The 23,156-nt window shown below is 39.0% G+C and overlaps 1 protein-coding gene across 1 annotated transcript in view; it reads right to left on the reverse strand.

Moving 5' to 3' along the window:
* Nucleotides 1-14,838, reverse strand: part of LOC124232130 (uncharacterized) — a 42,059-nt gene extending 27,221 nt beyond the window's left edge. Inside the window, exons 1-2 of the mRNA XM_046649092.1 lie at nt 14,127-14,838; nt 13,207-13,324 (exon numbers count right to left, since the gene is read on the reverse strand). The gene's annotated coding sequence lies outside the window, so the exon portion shown is untranslated. The remainder of the gene's footprint in view (nt 1-13,206; nt 13,325-14,126) is intronic.
* Nucleotides 14,839-23,156: the final 8,318 nt, after the last annotated feature.

Genomic DNA, 23,156 nt, shown 5'->3' on the forward strand with positions numbered 1-23,156 from the left:
GATCTACAGAGCTATATAAAAACCAAGCAATTATCTGCAACAACATGGATGAATCTTAGACAGGATGTTTAACAAAAGGGGCCTGGTAGAGAGGAGTACATAGAGTATAACTATTTACATGAGTTCAAAAGCTTGAAAAACTAAGCTACAGTGATAGAAGTCAGAGTAGTGGTTACCTTGGGTGGGAGAAATTTCTGCAAAGGGGCATGATAGAGGCTTCTGGAGAGCCAGAATAGTGATAGGGGGTGGCTATTACAATGTGTTTACATTGTTAAAGAAAGTCATTGAGCTAGATACTCTAGATGTGTGCGTTTTTCCCAGTAAGTATGCTATAATTCAAAATGATGTTTTGTCAGTAAAACGTGGTTAACCCAATAGATGCGAGATTATGAAGGACAAATAAAAGGTGACTGCAAGTTTTCAGGCATGATGGACTAGGTAGTGCCATTAAATGAAGAGCTGAACCATGGAGCAAATCAAAACAGGAGCAGAGGCAGAGACCACGTCCTGTTCATTATGTATTCAGGTGTCTACCATAATCCTGAAAACACAGTCAGTCCAGCTTCCAAGATACTCCTCTCCTTTTCATAACAAACTATGGCCCACCCCTTCTTGGTGTCTTCTGTTGCCTCCTTTCTCCCAGCTGCCTCTTAATATTGGGATTCCTCAGGCTTCCATCCTCAGTCCTCCTTTAAGGCATGCATGCATAGGTGCATGTACACACACACCTTTCTCCTGTATTTTTGATCTCGGTTGATGGCATAATCATCTACTCATTCTTTTAAGCTAGAAACCTTAGAGTCAACCAAAATTAGGATTGTAGTAACTCAATCAAAAGAAACCTAACAGGATAAACATAACTTCCCAGGGTCAGCCCCAAAACTAATGCATAAAAAACAGATGAATGTATAGTTAGAAAGATCTAGTGGTTTTCTTTTTTCTTTAACTCAATGTATGATGTGGTCATCACTGTATGATGTGCCCATCAAAAGGATAGAGTTGATAATCATATACAGTATGTACAAGAAGAAAGGGAATATTCTTACCTATTCTGATAGAAGAAAAGTGCTCTAATATGAGACATGAGAATCTGTCTTTTGCTAATCAAGCCATGCCTAGTGTAGTGCATTCCCTTCCAAATCCTACTGTTTAAAAATGAATTGAAACAAAAGAAACTACCAATGTGTTGACCTGACATGAAGTCATGTTTTTTCAGGGATGGCTGATGAACTGGAGATGCTTCAACTCAAGAAATCTGAGAATAGTTGACCATCTCCGCATATTTCTAAGGATGTTCCATGGAACTTGGATCCAGACTCTACTTGTGTCTCCAAAAGACAGGATGGGTAGGAGAAATAAGAAAGTACTCTTCTGCTCAATGCAAGAAAGAACTTACTAACTAAGAAACAATAGTGTATGAAAAACAGGATAGGCTGGAGGAAAGGGATGGAACCTACTTAGGCTAATGGAGAAAAGAGGCTGTGAGAAAATAGAGAGTCTCATCTATGAGATCTTTTATACAAATGTAACAGTAACCACTAAACAAAAAATCAGAGCAGAGCCACAATTCATAAATAAAAAGAAAATCTACAAAACCACCACAGAAAACCTCCAAAGTGAAATGGCAGTCAGACATACAAGGGAAGGGAAACAGTGGAAACATAGAACAGCTGGAAAACAAGAGATAAAATGAAAGTATTAAGCCTTCAAATATCAATAATAACTCTAAATGTCAATGGATGGAATTCTCCAATCAAAAGACACAGAGCAGCTGAGTGGATTAAAAAAGAAGACCCAACAATACGCTGCCTCCAGGAAACGCATCTCAGGCCTAAAGACAAACACAGGCTTAGCAAAAAGGGGTGGAAGACAATACTCCAAGCAAACAGCAAATAAAAGGAAGCAAGTGTTGCCATACTTACATCAGACAAAGCTGACTGCAAGATAAAAAAGACAAGGAGAGACAAAGAGGGGCAGGAGACAATGATAAAAGGGATTTTTCTGCCAAGAGGACATAACACATTAATATATGTGCACTTAACACAGAGACACCAAAGTACAGAAAGCAATTATGAGCAGACCTTAAGGGAGAAATTCTCAGCAACACAATCATAGTAGGGGACATCAACACCCCACTTACATCAATAGATAGACCATCCAGACAGAAGGTCGACAGGGAAATAGTGGATTTCAATGAAACACTTGAGCAGATGGGCTTAATAGATATATATATGGAGAGAACATCCCATCCACAAACAGCAGAATACACATTCTTCTCAAGTACACATGGAACATTCTCAAAGATAGAGTATATGCTTGGACAAAAGGAAAGCCTCAGTAAATTTAAGAAGATTGAAATCATCCCAACCATCTTTTCCAATCACAGTGCTCTGAAGCTGGAAATCAACCATAAGAACAAAACTGAGAAAGTCAGAAATATCTGGAGACTAAACAATATGCTATTTAACAACTATTGGATCACTGAATAAGTCAAAGGGGAAATTACAAAATGATTAGAGGCAAACAAAAATGAAAATACAACATACTAACTCTTATGGGATGCAGTAAATGCAGTCATAAGAGGGAAATTCATACCAGTACAGGCCCACCTGAACAAACAAGAAAAATCTCAAATAAGTAATATAAAATGCACCTAACAGAGCTACAAAAAGAAGAATAGGTGAAGGTGAAAGTCAGCAAAAGTAGGGAAATAATAAAAATCAAAGCAGAAAAAATGAAATAGAGACCAAAAAAAAGCATAGAAAGGATGAATGAAACTAAGAGGTGGTTCTTTGAGAAGATAAACAAAATTGAAAAGCTCTTAGCCAAACTCACCAAACAAAAAGAGAGAAGGCCAAATAAATAAAATAGGAAATTAAAGAGGGGAAACTACAACAGATACTGCAGAAGTACAAAGGATTATAAGAGGATACTATGAAAAACTGTATGCCCACAAGTTCAATAATGTAAAAGAAATGGATGAATTCCTACACTCATGCACCCTCCCAAAACTGAATCAAGAAGAAATAGGGTATCTGAGTAGACCAATCACAAGTACAGAGATTGAAGCAGTAATTGAACACTTCCCACAAAACAGAAGTCCAGGGCCAGATGGCTTCTCTGGAGAATTCTACCAAACATTCAAAGAAGATTCGTACCTCTCCTTCTCAAACTATTCAAAAAAATTGAAGAAGATGGAATGCTTCCTAACACATTCTATGAGGCCAACATCGCCCTGATACCAAAAACAGACAATGGAAACACAAAGAAGGAGAACTACAGGCCAATATTGCTGATGAACATAAATGCAAAAATCCTCAACAAAATATTGGCAAACACAATACAGCAATACATAACAAGGATAGTACACCATGATCAAGTGGGATTTATTCCAGGGATGCTAGGATGGTTCAACATCTGCAAATCAATGTAATACACCACATTAACAAAATGAGGAATAAGAATCACATGATCATTGCAATAAATTCACAGAAAGCATCTGACAAGATCCAACATCCATTTATGATAAAAGCTATCAATAAAATGACTATAGAAGGAAAGTACAACATACTAAAGGCCATATATGACAAACCCACAGCCAACATAATCCTTAATGGTGAAAAACTGAAAGCCATCCCTCTGAGAACAGGAACAAGACAAGGTGCCACTCTTGCCACTCTTATTCAACGTACTACTGGAAGTATTGGCCAGAGCAATTAGGCAAGAAAAATAAATAAAAAGAATCCAAATTGGAAAGGAAAAAGTGAAACTTTCTTTATTTGCCGATGATATCATCCTATATCATCTCATCCTATATATAGAAAACCCTAAAAAATCCTCCAGAAAAATATTAGAAATAACTACAGCAAAGTTGCAAGTTACAAAATCAATTTGAAAAAATCAGTTGCATTCCTATACACTAACAGTGAACTAGCAGAAAAAGAAATCAAGAATACAATCCCATTTACAATTACAACAAAAAGAATAAAATACCTAGGAATAAACTTAACCGAAGAGGTAGAAGACGTGTACAGTGAAAACTATAAGAAATTATTGAAAAAAATTATAGAAAATATAAAGAAATTGAAAGATATGCCATGTTCATGGGTCAAAAGAATAAACATAGTTAAATGTCCATACTAGCTAAAGCAACCTACATATTCAATGCAATCCCAATCAAAATCCCATTGACATTCTTCAAAGAAATAGTACAAAAAATCCAAAAATTCATATGGAACAACAGAAGACTCCAAATAGCCAAAGCAATCCTGAGAAAAAAGAAAATAGCTGGAGGCATCACAACCCCTGACTTCAAAACATACTACAAAGCTATAGTACTAAAACAAACAAACAGATCAATGGATAAGAATGGGAAACCCAGAAATAAAATCACACATCTATGGACAGTTAATCTTTGACAAATGAGCCAAGAACATACAAGGGAGAAAGGGAAGTCTCTTCAATAAATGGTTCTGGGAAAACTGGACAGCTACATGCAAAAGAATAAAAGTAGACCATTATCTTGCACCATACACAAAAATTAATTCTAAATGTATTAAAGATTTGAATGCAAGACCTGAAAGCATAAAACTCCTAGAATAAAATATAGGCAATATAGTCTTTGACATTGGTCTTAGACTCATCTTTTCAAATACCCTGTCTACTCAGCCAAGGGAAACAAAAGAAAAGCTTAACAAATGGGACTACATCAGACTATAAAGCTTCTTCAAAGGAAAGAAAATCAGGAACAAAATGGAAAGACAACCCATCAACTGAGAGAAAATATTTGCAAATAATTTATCAGACAAAGGGTTGATCTCCAAAATATATGAAGAACTCATGCAAATCAAAAAAAAAAAAAAACCCCAAACAACCCAATCAAAAAATGGGCAGAGGATATGAACAGACATTTTTTCAAGGAAGATAGACAGATGGCCAACTGACACATGAAATGATGCTCAACATCACTAATTATTAGGGAAAATGAAAATCAAAACTACAATGAGATATCACATTCCACTAGTCAGAATGGCTGAAATTACCAAGATAAAAACCAGCAAATGTTGGGGCTGGCCCCGTGGCCGAGTGGTTAAGTTCGCGCGCTCCGCTGCAGGCGGCCCAGTGTTTCGTTGGTTCGAATCCTGGGCGCGGACATGGCACTGCTCATCAGACCACGCTGAGGCAGCGTCCCACATGCCACAACTAGAAGAACCCACAGCGAAGAATATACAACTATGTACCGGGGGGCTTTGGGGAGAAAAAGGAAAAAATAAAATCTTTAAAAAAAAAAAAACAAAAAACCAGCAAATGTTGTAGAGCATATGGAGAAAGGGTAACGCTGCATACACTGCTGGTGGCAATGCAAACTGGCGCAGCTACTATGGAAAAGAATATGGAGATTTCTCAAAAAATTAGAAATAGCATATGATCAACCTATCCTACTACTGGGTATTTATCCAAGGAACTGGAAATCAAAGATCCAAAGAGACTTATACTCTACTATATTCATTGCAGCATTATTCACAACAGCTAAGGTGTGAAAACAACCCAACTTCCTATCTATAGATGAATGGATAAAGATGTGGTATATATATATATATACAATGGAAAACTACTCATCCATAAAAAAGACAAAACCATCCTATTTGCAACAACGTTGATGGAAGTTGAGGGTATGACGTTAAGTGAAATAGACAGAGAAAGACAAACACTGCATGACTTCACGAGTATGTAGAAGATAACAAATACATGGATAAAGGAATAGATTAGTGGTTACCAGAGTGGAAGGGGTTTGGGGGGGGGGGGGGGACGAAAGGGATAAAGGGGCACATATGTGTGGTGATGGAGAAAAACTAGACTACGGGGCCTGAGCGTGATGGAGAGTATTCAGGAAGTGATAAACAACAACATACACCTGAAATTACTCAATGTTATAAACCACTATAATCCCAATAAAATTACTTGGGAAAAAAAGTGGCTACACTGTTTCTGTCATAAAGTACCTTTCTCCAACATGTGACTGGTACATTGTAAAGTCTTATTTAATCTTTCAAAGAAATGTTTACACTCAAAAATTTACCTCCCAGAAGATAACAAACTGAGTTTTACCTGCTAGGCAAACTGATTTATTATGCACCTCTACTTCTCCCTAACAAATGATCTTTTTACTTCTTAATCTTTAAGTTGTTGGTGTTTGATTTAATTTTTTCTAATGCGTGAACATAATTGTTTTTACCATTATTATACTACCACATCCAATGGTAGTTTTTCAAATCATAATTTATTTTTTCTGATTGTCATCAAAACTTAATCACCCATAATCACCCACCCAGGCACTGGGGTTTTAGTGAAAGAAAGCAATATTGCCTTTTTTGGTGTTTGATTCCAGTGAGGAAACATTACATTACATAAAAATACAAATAAATAGAGAGTCCGGAAAGTTATTTGTGTTAAAATAAATTAGAAGAGAGAAATCTGTAATACTTATCTCTTTTTCCAAATATTAGATGGAAAGATAAGATGTGGTATTAAAAATCAGAAGGGAGCATAACACTTGAGAGGCCTTATTTTTTTCATGCTAAACTACCTACTATGTTTGGTGTCTCCAAAATAATTTAGTCAATTTTACGCTAGGTGGTTTGTGTTGATTGAACAACATGAATAGACTCTTCCCTTTATGTGATGAAATTATAATTGTGAAATTTTCTTTTTTAATTTGTTTTTCTTAATGTACAAGTTTTATAGGGAATTTATAAAACATAAGAAAATTTCCTTATAAGGAAATTTTAATTATAGAGTTTAAACCACAGTCACGTAGTAGAAGTAAAGAAACATAGATAAGACCACTTGATTCTTAGAAGTGAAGACCGCTTCTACAAATTTCAGGAATGTTATTTCTGAATAAACCTTTGTGTTCTTTAAGACAAACGAGCCAATAAACATGCCTGACACATTTTTGAAAAGTTTTTACTATAAAATTTTTGGAGTGAGTCTAATCTCAAACCACCTCAGATGTAAGCTATGACAAATCCTTACTGGAAAATTTACAAGTGAAAAAATACGATGGAATTGTAAATAAAACCTTAACTAGCAATGAAAGACTAACAAGATAGGTAGGTTACCTACTTTATATAATGCTGCTGATTGTTTTAAAAAAAGAAAATATGCATCTCTTAAAAATTGAAAATAATTATTTTAGTTGAAGGATTACAAGTTATAATTTACTTTCAAAATCATGTTACACCTTAAAAATGTTATCCAAGTGTTATTTATAAAGCCTTTGGGAAACGTTGAAGGAAACTTAATTATATCATTATATTCTAAATCTACTTCCAAAAGTTAAACATTCATATTTGTATGTACTTAAATTACTACAGATACCCATATATTTATATTTATATTTATAACTCTATCTACCTGTCTATCTATCATCACCTCTCTATAACTATACTACTCTAAGTATAATGGTAAATGTGTGTTTAACATATACTTATAATATTCTTTGGTATAAAAATGTGAAAGGGACTGAAAAAATAAGGATGCTAGAACAAAAAGTAAGATTAATTGATTTATTTCGTATTCCTTAATTTGCTCAGTGCCACAACACAAAACTGCTAGTCATAGTGTGGTTAGACAGGATTTGCTTCATAAGAAGTAACATCATTTTTTACATTGGCAAGGGAGCAGACTAATATTCAGATGAGAGTAAATAATATTTCTTATAAATTATGAGAAAAAAGCTACATAAATATTAAGGTAAAAACTATTTTCTATACATATTGAGAAATCTTAGTAAAGGCTGATTTTCTATACATATTGAGAAATCTTAGTAAAGGCTGATAGCCCAATTATTAATATAGGTGAAAAATAAATATGGGTGAGTAATATTTAATAAATACAGTGATACTTAATATTACTACATTTTTGACAAGTTTGTTTTAAATATCAGTCACTGATTGTTTACTAAGGAGCTATTTATTGCATATTAATCTATTTACATACAATATATTTAACTGCTTTAATGCTCAATCTTGACTGAATGATCAAGCCACTATTTATAATAATAATCCAGCACTTTATTTTTAGTTTGGATATATGCCTTTATGTATAAATTCTTCATCTTTAAATACTAGAGGTTATGTCTCCTCTTTATTAATATCCTGTAAGTGATGAGCGTATTGAGTTATCTAAAGCTGATGTCAATAAATACAGGTACTGTGAATCCTTTATTTTGGATCTATAATAGAACAATTTAAGAATTTAATTACAATTTTCCCTTGGACATCAAATGATAGTTGGCAGAAATCAAAGAATACAATTTGTTTTTTGGAGGAAGATTAGTCCTGAGCTAACATCTGCTGCCAATCCTCCTCTTTTTGCTGAGGAAGAATGGCCCTGAGCTAACACCTGTGCCCGTCTTCCTCTACTTTTACATGTGGGACGCCTACCACAACATGGCTTGCCAAGCGATGTCGTGTCTGCACCCAGGATCCAAACCGGCGAACCCCGGGCCATCAAAGCAGAACATGTGAACTTAACTGCTATGCCACCAGGCCGGCCCCGCAAAAAATACAAATTTAAAACTGTTATCTTTTTAAACTCATTATTTACCCTTTTCAGTATACCTGATATATTTGACCATCACACATATGTCTTATTTAAAATGGTTAATATGTTAGCTAATGTTGTGGGGTTTTATTAATAATTCACATATATCAGGTATGGCAAAACAGCAGACATTGAGCAATATTCAGAAAGTTCAGTTAGTGAGACTGAACCATCTTTACATACAATTGGAAAAGAAGGAAGCCAGTCCTATAGATATCCCTCTAAAGTCATCCACTTTAACTGTGTATATGATAGTGAAACATTCTCTTTATATATTTCAACTAATCTCTGTTATTATTTTTTAATATTGATATTCTTAGTCTCTTCTGTAACATCTGCACAGATAGTGCTGCACATTTTCCTAATAAATGGTAAATAAAGATTATTTTAAAATACTGATTCTTGAATCAATGAAAACAGCATAAATAAATAATTGTCAACCATTTGTTATATTTATACACTGGAAATGAGTTTACATGCTGCCTGATATTAATATTGTTACCTTTGATATTACAGCAATGTTTATAAAACAAATTATAAAAACAACTCCTGTGATTGCTATTCTCTTCAAAGAAGTGACTATTCATTTACTTGGTCAATTAATGAAATTATTAATTGCTCAACAAAAAAAGTTGGGCTATTACATTAATATCCTTCCATAGTTTCAATTCAAATGTCCTGCCCATCTCTAAAGAATTTTCTTTTTAAAGTAAATCAAAGTTTGCAAGGAAATGATCATTTAAGGGAGAATGAGGAGAAGGAAAACATTAACCATGATAGTAAACACAAATTACTCACTCTTGAAAATTGTGTGTTCTTAACCTGGAGAGGAGAACAAATGTTTCCCTTGTTAGCTTCTCTAAATTAAAGGCTTCAAGATGGTTTAACCAAATTTACCTATACAGACAATGTTTGTGAGTGTCTTTAGATAAACCAAAGACCATTCCTATGTTGTGTAAACATGTCAATCATGTTCTGCCTTATCTAAAAGTGTAGACATACCCCTGCCACCACCAATAAAGTCTCGGGGGACAGAGTTTTTACCATCTAATGATGGCCAGTTTCCCAAGGGTAAATAAACATGTAGTAATTTCCAGAACACATGTAAATAGGACCCAGTTAAAATACAAGATGTTAGATACCTAACACTTCGGAGTAGCGACTGGGAATGTAGTCATGTGATAGGAACCGTAACCAATGTTTTGTTAAATTAGACTATTTCACTAATAGCACAGGTACAAATACCTGTCCTGGGCCACTTCCCAAGAATCTCTCCCCAGTTCTCTGCACACGTGTTTAGGATCCTGACACCCTGCTGGTGGAGTGGCCCACTTATCACTCTGCAATGTCCTTGTTCCCATCGAATATCTCTCCTGTCAGCCGGCGTTGTCTGAATTGGTGTACTACTCCAGTTTTCTTTTCAGCATTACTTATACAACATATACATTATCCTTTCAACTTGTATGAATACTTTAAGATCAACCTCTAAGTGCATAGTTTAGTTTTATTTTTATTCTAAGAAACTTTGCCTTCTAATTGGAGTATTTATTCTATTTATATGCCATAAAATCACTGATATTGGACATCTAGGCACCATTATCACTGTTTGCCACTGTTTGCTCTTTATTCTGCCTGTTCTGTGCTCCTTGTTGCCTTCTTTGGGTTTATTCATCCATAATGATTCTATTCCTCCCCTACCTCAGGAGCTTCTGATTAATATTCTCTCACTGTTTATGCAGTCTTTATAGAATGCTCCCTTGTTTTAATAAAGTCCTTATCATTTTCCTTGGACCACTTCATGGACAATGCAGGAACCTTAGAAGCTCCTTTATTTTTCCTGCCGTTGGTGTTATTATTGACGTCTTTTTAAATTTCATATGAGCGTAAACTCCCAAAGCATTACCATATTGCTTTACACTTTCAATAAATATTTAGATGTGCCCACATATTTATCTTTTCCTTCAGTCTCTGCTCTACTGGCAACTCTGAGCTGCCTCTTGTGGTCAACATCTGCCTTTTGTTGTTGGTCCTCAGGTGACAAATTCTCTTAGTTATCTGCCTGGAGACAGCAGTCCAGGTTGGCTGTTCCCAGTGTCAGCACTTTTGTGTACATTTTCTTCTGTGCTTCATTCCACTTGCTGAGAAGTTGGGGGTCATCAACTTCTGCTCTTTGACAAGAATTGTCTCTGCTTTCATCATGCTTTAGGATTTATCTTTGTGTTTCAAAGCTCTGCGGTAGTTGATGGGCCTTTCTTTGGACCCCTCCTGTGTCGTGTTCTTAATGCTTCTGAAATCATTCGCTTGGTGTTTTTTTTCTTGTTTGAGAACATTTGAGGCTTCTCCTGACATGTGGCCTGTTTCCTCTCTCTCCTTTTTCTGGGGCTCCAGTTACACTACCCCTGATCTTCCCTCATACCCTATGTGTGGGAGGCTCTTTCCATCACCACCCATCCTTGGGTTTCTCATGCAACAGTCTCAGTATTTCCTTCTGCTCTGTTTTCCTGTTCACTAATTATCTCTTCAGCTGCACAGAATTTGTTTTAGCATCCAGCTATTATGTTCCTATTTCCAGTTAATATATTTTGTTATAAATTCTCTTAGAATTTTTCATAGTTTCCAAAAATTGTCTGACAAAATTCTCAAAAAAGTTATTTAATTCTTTGAACAAATCAGTTATAATTATTTTAAAACCAGTGTCTTATAATGTCTTGTAAATATAATATCTAGATCTAGTCTAGCTTTTTTTTTCTTGTCTTGATTTTTGGACAATTCCTTTTCCTTGTTCACCTGGTTACTTCTGATGAGTGCAGGACACTGTGGTGAAAACCTACGGAAAAATGTGAGGCTCCGGGAAAGTCTCATCTTCCCCCAGGGTTTCCTTGCCTGTGGTAGGCAAATATTAAACCGAGGGATTCTTATGATGTAACTTAATGGTCCCACCCCTATTGGAACTGGTTTATTTCTGGGACCATTACTTGTAGGATGTCAGGGTCTCGATGAAAGCTTCAGGTGCTCTCAAGACCCTCCCTCTGATGGATGCCCACTGCCAGACCCACAAAAAAGCTCCTCAGCTGGTCCTTTCCAAACCAGCTGCTACCGAAAGGCAAATCTGGACACAGCTCCAGGCCCACGGTTTGGCTGCTCTCCTCCCCAGGTGCTGACCTAGAGGCTCTTGCTGCCAAAGTAGCTCTCAAAACCATCAAATATATATATTTTTTCAAATTATGTTCAGACTTTCTACCATAAGTAGAATAACCTGGGTGAGTCAGAAAAAGAAAATAAAATGTGAAGCTCTTCCAACCTGGATACCTAGGGGCACAAAGTGGTAGTGAGCCCCTTTCTTCTGTAAAAGATGAGCCCGTTGGCATCTCCCCAGCATCTGCAGCCACAGAGAGAGCTGTAGGAAGCACGGTGTGATGCACCTGCCTTGTGGAAAGGAGGAAGAGTGTCCTTCCTCAGCATTTGTGGTTCATGCCCAAATCCCGTTATGCTTCAACTTTAATGGGTTGATTGTGGACTCCCTTTCAATTCATTAACCAGAGGATATAGAAGGAGGTTAATAAAAGCAGGGTCTACACTTGCAGAGATGGCCACTGGTGGTGAAGTGGAGCTGCAAGACTGGGAATTTCTCGTGCATTTCAGTTTTCCAGGGTTTGGCTGCAGTGACAGTCCCCACTGCACATCTGTGGACAAGAACTGGACCTTTATTATCCTGATGCTGATGAATGTGTGAAAACAAAACATGTGATTCACAGAGCAGCTGCCCTCAGGCTGCAAGGCTGACCCAGGACGGGCTGGAGGAGACGCAAGCCAGTTCTAGACAGTTCTCAGGAGGCCACTTTCCATAAGCTCACACCTGAGCAGCAAGTTTCCAGTTTCAAATTTTTTCTTTAGACCATGTCCAATTGTAATATAGATTGAAGAAGGGCCATAAGCTTTGCACAAGCTTTGTAAATGAACTTTGACATCCTTTAAAAAGGTATGTTTTTATATTGAATTCTTTATTCATTCAAGTATAAATTACCTCTATAGTTGCAAAAACTTATGACACAACTTGACTTTTTTTAGTTTCATCTAATTTATTTAATGGTATGTGTGCATTTCTGCAAGACTAGATAAGTAAAAAATGAAAAAAATTTGGAAGGCCTCAATTCACAAAAATTAGATTTTAGAAAATAATCCAATTTGAGGTCCTCCTGAGTACTATCAGCTTAATTTGAAAGGACGTTAATTTCTCTAGAAATGAACTAGTTAATTAAGAGTTAGCAGGTAATTAATGTGCAGTTATATGCAGTGGTGTTTAATGAAAGCAATAAGAAAGGATCTATTAATAATCGGTATTTAAAGTTTCATTTGAGAATATTAAAAAGATAATCTGGTGTATTGCCAGATCAGAAGGAAAGCTCCTCGTATAGTTGGGGCAAATTTGGTAAAAAGTAAAAGTTAAAAAAAAAAGTGTTGGCATCTTTATGAAGTAAAGCTTCATATATAGATTCTCAATTAGTTTTTACTGGACATGAAATGAAACACTTGTTTTCAACTTTAATTCCTTTTTAATAAATCGTCATCAGCACCTGGGCAAGTTTCCCAGCCACTTACCTGAACGCAGGTAGCTCCGGGCATGGGAGGTCCTGTTCACGGGCCTGCAGGTCTGGGCCAGCGGTGCATCTCGCTGGGGCTGCTGATGGAGTCTCTGGCTGCGTCATGCTCTAAAATGCTTGAAGTGAAGTCACAAAACATCAATTCTAAAAGCTTTTCAGACTAATCCTAAGTGATAAAAGTAAGATCAGGAAAATCAATCTTTCAATTAAGGAAATTTGAATATGTATTTATCTAAACATAAATCTATGTCTATGTGTATTTATGAATGTTTACATAAGTGTATAAAATTCTGGGAGACACGGAAATATGTATCCAGTGGATAATGGGGGGATTATGTTGACTTTTAAAAATGTTTACAGTTTTCTTGCAATAAGCATATGCTATTTTTTATTTAAAAACATTCAACATCTAAAAATAGTTTACTGTTCATTCTGAGCCTGAGGTCATAGTCAGTGTGAAGGTCCTGGGACTGAACCAGAAATGGGGGTAATGTAGGATCAAGGCATCTCCAGGGAAAGCGGTCTGGTGGAGGGGTCATCTGATGCTTCCAGAGGGTTCTGGAAAGTTCTAAGAAGGCAGTAGGATTTCTGTGTAAAGCAGCCAACTCCGCAATCCAGGTGTTAAGGCGAGGCCACCGATGCCCAGGGAGTCCTCCAAAATCCTTCCCTTGCTGTCCTCGGGGCCACCCTCCCCGATCCTATTCTGCTCTGGGCCCCACCGTGACTCAGTTTCCTACCCTGGTGTCAGTACAGAGACTCAAACACCAGGAGCAGCTGCCCACAGCTGCTGCAGAGCCTTGGCCACCATGGGCTCTGCAAGGCCACAACCCGGCCTCTGCTGCCCCACAGCCCCATTGCACTCATGCGAGCTGCCACCAGGTTCCCTCCTCAGGGCCCTCCCACAACCCCCCTGTGTACCTGCAGTCCAGGGTCACGGGGTCAAGGTTGAAAGGCCTGACTATGACAGATGCATTACCCAGCACATCCTGAGGCTGATGGACTTGCTGGACAGTGAGTGTCCTCTGCAGACAATATGCCCACTCTGTTCGACAGAGAGAGATGAGCCTGCGTTTGACGCCTTACCCAGCCGAGGCCACTTGAACGCTGGGAGGGGCAGAGAGGGTGTGCCAGAGGCAAGGGCAGAGGTTCAGAGAGCTTCCTCCACCACAATTCTTCTCGTTTCCTAAGAAAAGCTGATGGGGAGCAGACGCGTGGTGCGATGCCCCCACGTTAGCTGCGCTTGAAAAATGCAAGACAGAGCCCTGGGCTCTGTCGTTTCCTCAGTGAAGACTCTTGACACAGTCTCCTTCTGGTGTTGAGTGTGTGACATCAGCCTGGGTCTGCCCGGCACATTCCCAGCCCCCAGTCTGCCATCCCCACTCCCTGCTGAGGACCCACTCAGTCTTCTTCTCAAGGGCCATGAGACTTGTTCAGACATGTTCCAGACGTCACAGTCGTGCCTGTTTAAGGATGTTCTACCTGCGCCAGGTAGGGTCACAGTCAATGAGGTGCATATCTGGCTGCATGTTCAAGTTGTACTTATTAAGGATCATTTCTTAAATTTCACGTGTAGACACAGCTGGAGGTCACTGTGGTCTAGGGCTGCCCTGAACCCGGAGCGTCCTGCCTTTCTGAGGTTTTACGAATGTGGAGGACATCACAGACTTCTTCGGGCATTCACGGGCTGGCCTGTATGTTGGCATATAACGAAAATGACCACTTCAGATTTTGACCGATATCACCAGTTGTCTTCCAAAACAGTTTAAAACCATCCATAGTCCCGTCGACAAAATATGAGCACATGCATTTCCTATACATTTGTGATGTTTTAATATGAAATGAGAAACTATATCTCTTTTATCATTGTTTATAAATTGATTAGTGAGGCTGGGCCCCTTCACACATGTTAATTGGACATTTCTATTCCCTTTACTCTGAGTTACACACAAATATGCTTTATTCAATTTTCACTTGGAATGCTTGCCTGTTTCATATTGAAATACAAAGATTTTTTGAATATCTAAATATTAATCCTTTGTGCCACTTCTTAGTGAAAGTGTGTCTATTTTATTTTTCTTTAAAAACAATTTAAGGGGCAACCTGGTGGCATAGTGGTTGAGTTCTCATGCTCAGCTTTGGCAGCTCAGGGTTCATGTGTTTGAATCCCAGCTGCAGACCTACACACCTACACACCAGTCATCAAGCCATGTTGTGGCAGCGGCACACATGAAAAACAGAGGAAGATTGGCCTGGGTGTTATCCCAGGGCCAATCTTCCTCAACAGCAACAACAACAGAAAGAATTTAACTTTCAATTTCCTGGGTAAGGTTCCCATGTCCCTTCAGTCAGTTTCTTGGTCCTGACTCCTGATCAAACACTGTTCCATTTGCTATGTCTGTTTGTCCCTTCTCTTTGCTTCTCTTTCTCCTCTTGGGGTGACTTGACCACGGTCTGGTTTCTCTTTGGTGTTTATCCATGTGTTTCTGTTTCTCTTGTGGTTGAAATGTGGACATTCTAGGCTTTTTCTTCCTCTGGTTATTCTAAGTGTCTAAAACCAGGTATATTGTAAACAAATATCTTTCAAAACCAAGATTGAGTAATTGCCACTATATCCCCTGAGCTACAGAATCACTTCTGCATGATTTGACTCCACATTATTTACCATTTTGAAATAATCTTGGAATTCTAGTCCAGATTGCTTTCTTTTATATCCAAAGTATTATGCTATAAAGAATTTAAGAAAAATGCACATTCTAGGGTTTTATTACCACGTCCTCCAAATCTTTCATGCTTCTTTATTTTCCTGCACTCCATCGTTTTGCCTTTCTTGCAATATATTCTGCTATGATCATCCTCTGAAAGACCTCTATCCTCCCGTCTTTTCATGATAGTTGGGTTTGGAATCAGCCTTAAAAACCTAGGAGGCGATATTGTGTATTCCTCTGACAAGCTTGGAGATTTAGCAATTGAATCTGCAATCTTGACCATGGTCATATCGATAGTTACGACTTTCCCTGAATTAAACATCTACTCACTTCTCCACATGCATTGGGCACAGTGCTCCAAGGGTCATGGAAACCAGATCAAAATTTCACAGTTCAGGTCCTCCTGACTGCACAGTGTCAAATCTTTACTGTAGATGATTCATAAAACAAACCTGCTTACAAGGGTTTTCAGGTCTAAGAATTAATACAGCATTTCACAAGGAGAAAGGATAGGGGAGTTTAAAAGGATGTTTAAAATTCATTAGCTAAGTTTCCTTATTGCCAAAGTGCAGGTGGCAGAGAGAAGACAAGGTGGTGGTGGACACCATGCCCGAGAGAAAGTGTTTCACCTAAATTTTCTTGGAAAACCCTGGATCTCTGCAGGCCACTCTGTGAAGGTCCTTCCTCTGCAAATCAGGACCTACAACAGAATTTACTAGGCCTGCTTTAGGGCTTGACAAGGCACCTGGGGATGCTTGTCAACTGTGAGGCTGTGTGGAGCACAATTGTCAAACTACACTCTTTCAGGATCCATTTATTCCCGCGTGGCAGGCACAGTGGACACTCACTGATGTGTGTGTTAGATCTGCTTTGCCGCTCCCTTGTGTCTCAGTTTTGTTTCCTCTCACCCCAGATCCAGATGTCCTCCAACAGGAAGGCGGTCTCTGGTGATCCGAAATCCAGTGCCTGCTCTGCCCTCAGCAGCAGCTGCAGGCCTCAGAGAAGCTTCAAAGCTGCTTCTGTTGACCTGATGTTTAACTTTGGTTCATTAACAGCAGACCCTGAGCTCTGATCCTTCTTTCTGTCTCAGGGCAACTGTGAAAGTCGCACAACGACCTCATGTGTGGGTTCACCCACATCCCAGATTCAGTTGGGGCATTTGGTGACAGGGGTAGGAGATGGCAGCCTCCTTTTATAGACTATGACCGTCTCCTCCCTCTTTGTGGAAGCAGAGCTCACATCCATGGGGTACCAGGAGGCTCTGTGGGATGTTACACTCAGCCCAGGGCCAGGCGAGGTACATGTCACACTGACAGCAGGTCTAAAATGACAAGTGACATATCTGTTCAGAGTACAGACAGTGACAGTGCATCACATCCAACTGTCATGGCAACAACATCAAAGTTCTACCAACCCATTTTGGTACAAGAACTGGTGGTATGGCTGCCACTTTTCCTAACTGAGATTCAGTCCTATATAGGGAAAATTATGGAGGACCTGTGGACTGACCGTAACTCCTTTCTGCCTGATGGAGGTGAGCAGTTAATCTCCAGTAGCCGCATGAGTCAGGAGGCAGGTGCTTGGCCACAGTTGCTCCACAAATTTGCAACCTGTCCATGAACTGACATGGAGCGCCCCGTGTAGGTAAAGCCAATCTGCAGTAAATCCAGACCAGGGGTGTAATTTAAGGTCTGATGAATCCTTAAAGGGACATCTGGAGAGTCTCTGACTTGGAGGAGGGGTCTTTGAGAAGATTTACACCCTGGACGGGGCTGGTCTGCACAGGTGCATGAAAAATAGCTCACGATCCCAGCAGAGTTGCATTAAAATTCTGTAATTATAGCAACCCTCTCAAATACACCCTGTCTGCATTTTGTAGAGATGTATTTCCTGGAGATTCCTGAAAGTGCCATCAGTTGCAATCCCCTCCAGTTAATCCTTGTATCTGATACACTGCATAGAAAAGCAAGCCAACCCAACAGCAGCCTGGGACAAGGCTAGTTCTCTGAAGTTGCAGCTTTCACCAAATGCTGCTTGGACAACAGAAGGAAATAAGAGTTAGAGGAAGCAAGTCTGTGGCCTGACAAGAGATGCCCCTTCAGAAAGAAGGAAAGACAGCTTCCCAGCACCCAGCCTCCTTCCTAGTGGGTATGCCCCAATCCTACCCTCAGAAAAGAAACTTATGAAGGGTCAATTCTTTGTCAAGATGATTAGAATCGTGTCGATTAAAAACCACTAGTTTGAACAGTACACAATCTATCTGCTTACTTTTCTCTTCTGGTAAACTCAACTTGATTTTGAGTTTAAAGAGCACAAATTGTTATGGAAATAGACAGAGCTCAGCTCTAATGCACAATGAATTCATAGAAAGTCATCCATAACAAGCAGACAATGCAGGCCTACTGTGAAGATAGCTGAAAGCAAGCTTTAGGATTACAGAGGGGAAGGGAAGTTGTATTTCAACAGTTTCCAGGAGTTCCTAATCGCCAGAGATATGGCTTTAAATTCACTTTGGGTTGGATGACTTCTTTGAGGAATGTCAGTCACACGGGCTCCTGAGTTTCATAAACATTTAGGAGAAGGTGTTATTGATCACAGTCCTGTTTCTGTGGCATAAAGGCCAGGTGAGGAGGGGATGTGTGGTGGTGTGTCTAATAACTGACCTCTAACTAACGTGGTGATGACTTTGTGCTTTGGGGTCCGTTGGACGCCTGAGGTTGGCCTGTAGGTCACGGAGTGACCAGGGAGTCTACAAAGGCTGCATGCGTGTGAGGACATGAGTCCCAGGCTGTGAGAGACAAGAGGACCCCACACCCAATGCCCTTGTGCAGGTCAGCTTCTCTTACGAGTCTCTCTGTGGGACTGTCCAGAGCACATTCTCAGGGTCACAGGGTAAGTCTGTCTAGTGGGTTTCAGAGCGGCTGAGTACTCTCAGTGTGCTCTTTGGCTTCAAGTGGCACTCCCTCCCCTTGTGCGTTTGTGCACAAGTTTGCCTTTTTATAAGGACATCTGTCATGTTAGATGAGACAGGATGACCTCATCTTAACTAATTACATCTGCAATGACCTTGCATCCCAATAAGGTCACATTCTGAGGTCCTTGGGGCTAGGACTTCCACACATGAAACTTAAGGGCACAAGTCAGCCCATAGGGCTCACCCACACAATGCTGTGTTGAGGTGTGTAGCCTTTGCTGAGCTGATGTGTGAAAGAGACAGTTCACTGTAGCATTTTAGGTTCACTGAATTTCTGGGTAAACAGTGATATTTTCTGCTAATAAGTATAGTTTTGCTTCTTCCTTTGCAATGTTTATTATCATTTTAAATGTTTTTTTCTAATGTCATTGGCTAGATCTCCCACAGCTATTTCATAACAGGGATAATAACGGACATTCTTATTTTGTTGCCAAGTTTGGTGGTGACACAACTGATGTCTCAACATTAGCTTTTCATTTCTGTGTATGTTTCAAATAATTCTAAGAAGGTATCCATTTCAGTTCATTCTCATTTAATAAACTTTGTTTAAATAAAGATTGAAAGCTGATTTATTTTCCTGAGGATGATTCTCCCCAACTTAACATCTGTACCAATCTTCCCCTAGTTTGTATGTGGTTCACTGCCACAGCATCGCTGCTGACAAGTGGTATAGGTTCAGGCTGGGAAACGAAAACCGGCCACTGAAGCAGAGTGTGCCGAACTTAACCACTAGGCAATGGGGCCAGCTCCAAAAGCTGATTTTTAAAATTGTTTTTCTCTCTATATAAAAGAGTTTTGCATGTCCCTCTTTTAAACTACAAGGCCTCCTACCAGTTACTCTCCATCAAGCCAGACTATTTTCCCCATTATTGTCTTTCTATGTTTATTTATTTATTGACAGCTTCTTGAATTCACTAGAGTGCAGGAGGACAGGAACTTTGCTTCTTGTCCTGAATATTTATTGCCATCTGTGGGTGCAAACCATCATTAAATATGTTTAAGGGCTGAGTGGATGACATGAGGAGTGAGGAGAGCTTATAGAGTGAAGGGAGCATCAGCCCCCGTGACACATGGCTGAAGCATCTGCAGTGATGTCAAACCTCAGTGCTTGCTGCAGGACTGGTTCAATCACCTAAATGTTGTAGCTTAGGGCATTTGAAATGAGATGAGAAATTGGACTGAGTAAGACACCACAGTTATTTAATAATCAGCACATGAAGAGTAGCCTAAGGGTCATCTGCACATCTGAATAGTCCAGCATGTGGAGGCTCTGCTCACACTTAATTGGAAGCACACAGGAGATTCTCCCTTACTGTTAATCAGCTGGGAAACCAGGTCTTAGCAAGCACAGAAAGAGAGGAGAGAAGCAATGCTACTGCTCAGAATAAGGCTGAACTGAAGCTCAGGCAATGACTTGCATCCCAAAGATAATAATTATAAATTCTGGAAAATATTTTTAAGAGAACAATTTGCAGTCAGAGGAGGACAAAAGCAGGTGGAAGCTGGAGTATCACCCTGTGGAATAAGAAGGCCACATGGGACAGGTCTCCCTTTACGTGACTTCCTCTTAGATTCCTCCCAAGTTTTAAGGTGTGGAGTAGCCAGAACATGAGCAAAACCCACAGTTTTCTCACCGGGACATGTCTGAGAACCAAGTTTTGGCTTGCTACAGTGGCTGGAACCTGAGAGGGAAAAGGAAAACCACAGTTGGGGGCTTCAAATTTTCTATAGGCTCCCCACAAATCCTTGGCCAATCTCTGAACTTTAAACACATGAGACTGAGTCCAAAAGCTGGGTGGAAAGCAAGATCCGTACTCCTGGGCCATCTGAGCTGAGATTTCAGCTGGCGCCCACCACAGAAGGATGGAACTTGGAGTTTGAATGCTGCCAAGTTAGAATGGTGAGTAACAACCCAGCTTTGGATGAAACACCACATGGAACTAAGGATTCACACTAAAATTCAAGAAAAACCGATCCTTATCTTTTTTAAGTCCAAGGTGATCAGACAGCAACTTAAGTGCCAGCTATAATAAAACAATGCCTCATTGCTCTTCTGAGGGAGGTAACAAAATTCAGTCTCTTCAGCAAACCATCCACAATGGTTAGTTTACAGAAAAAACAATTGTTACACATAAACAGGAAAAATTGGCCCATGTCAAGAGAAAAAATGGTCAAGAAACACAAGCCATGAGATGTCTCTGATTTGCAGTTAGCATGTGTTGAGGCTAAGCGGCTATTCCAAGTATTTTAAAGGACTTAAATGACAAGATGTCATGATGAATGCACAGATGAGGAATCTCAGCACAGAAATAAAAAGTTAATAAACAATCCAATGGATATTCTAGGAAAAAAACTGCATATAAGAAATTTTTAAAAAATATTTACAAACTCAAAAACCAATTGGAGGTGACAGGTGAAATTGACAGTGAATTGAAGCAGATCAAGAGAAATTATACAACCTGAAGAAGAAGATAGAACACAGAAGAATCACAAGCAGAGCATGAGTGACCTGTAGGACACAATCATGTGGTTAACATGCATATTCTTGGAGTTCCAGAAGAGAAGAGAGATTTGGGCAAATATTTTTTTTAAATAATGTTTGAACATTTTCCAGTTTCAGTGAAAAATATCAACTTATAGATTCCAGAAACTCCTCAGCAAAACCCATGCAGGTTTAATAAAGAGAACACCATGCCTGGCACATGGTAGTCAAGTAGCGGAAAATCAGATATAAAGGGGACATATGAAAGCTGCTGGAATAAAAAGACCATCACAAACAAGAACCATGATGACAGCAGACGGCAAAGGACCACACGTTCAAGTGATGAAAGAAAAATAAAAGCAAAGTTGACAACGTGAAATTCTATATCCAGTAAAAAGTCTGTGTACATTCTAGAAGGCGGCTTAAGGGAAATGAACCCCAGTGGAAACTGGGATCTGCAAGCAGGAAAGAGAAGTACTCAAGTGTTAAATATAGAAAACATAAATAAATATTCTCTTAATTTCTTTAAAGTCAAATTTCTGTTTAATGCAAATAGAATCATATCTCACGATTCATAACAGAGGCATATATAGAACAGATGACAAATATAGCACAGAACAAATAAAATTCACCATTGCAAAATTCTTAAGTTTACATTGAATAGTATATTAATAACTCTAGGTAGCAAACACAATTTAAAAGCTTATAGGTAATAGGTTTTGGAGGAACTGAAACAGTTTTAAAAGAATATCCAAAATGCTAAGAAAGAGAAGTGGAAAAAACATTAGATGTGTTGAATTGAAACAAATAACAAACTAGTCCAGTCATATCAATAATTCATTTAAAGTAAGTGGTGTAAGCCCTTTAATTAAGAGCTATATTGTCAGGAGGAACGGAAAAGAAAGACTCAACTATATCCTACCCATTTTAAATACAAAGACAGAGGGTGAAAAAGAGAGAATGGGACAGATACACCGGGCACACAGTAGGCACGAGAAAGCTGGTCGGCAGTGTTGATATCAGACGAAACAGACTTTACCACAAGAGTATTACTGGAGACAAAGAGACATATTTAATGATGATGAATCATCACTTCACCAGGAAAACATACAAATCTTAAACGTGTGTGTGCACCTACTAACGGAGCTTCAACATATGTGATGCAAAAACTGTCATGACAAAGGGTGAAATAGACAAACACACATCACGGAGGGCAATGCCAACAGCCCTGTCTCAGTAATTAATGGAACACACAGACAAAATTCAGTGAGGGCACAAAATACATGAGCACGACTATCAGTCACCCTGACCTAATCGAAATATTTAGAACATCTCATGCAAAACTGAAGGATAGTCATTCTATTAAAGTAAAAATGCAATGTTCCCAAAATAGACCATGTGCTGGGCAATAAAATAAGTCTCAGTAAATTTCAAAAGGCTGGAGTAAGACATTTTATGCTCCCTGACAATAAAGGAATTCGTATGAGTCAATCACCATGAAACATGTAGGAAAGTACCCAATACTAACAAGTTAAAACATGCAAATGCACATGCACATACTCACGCTCACACGCACACCTGCGCGCATGCACACAGACATGAATGCACGCAAACGCAATCCATCCGTATGAAGTCCCAAAGCAGGCAAATGAATCTACAGTGATACATTGAGAACAAGGGTTAACACTGAGAGTTGTGTTTTCCGGGAAAAGCCAAAATAAAACTTTTTAGGGTAGTGAGACATTCTGTTGACTGAAACATTGATTGTGGTACTGATTAAATGAGTG

Source organism: Equus quagga, unplaced genomic scaffold (genome assembly GCF_021613505.1).
Source record: "Equus quagga isolate Etosha38 unplaced genomic scaffold, UCLA_HA_Equagga_1.0 HiC_scaffold_265_RagTag, whole genome shotgun sequence".
Taxonomy (NCBI): domain Eukaryota; kingdom Metazoa; phylum Chordata; class Mammalia; order Perissodactyla; family Equidae; genus Equus; species Equus quagga.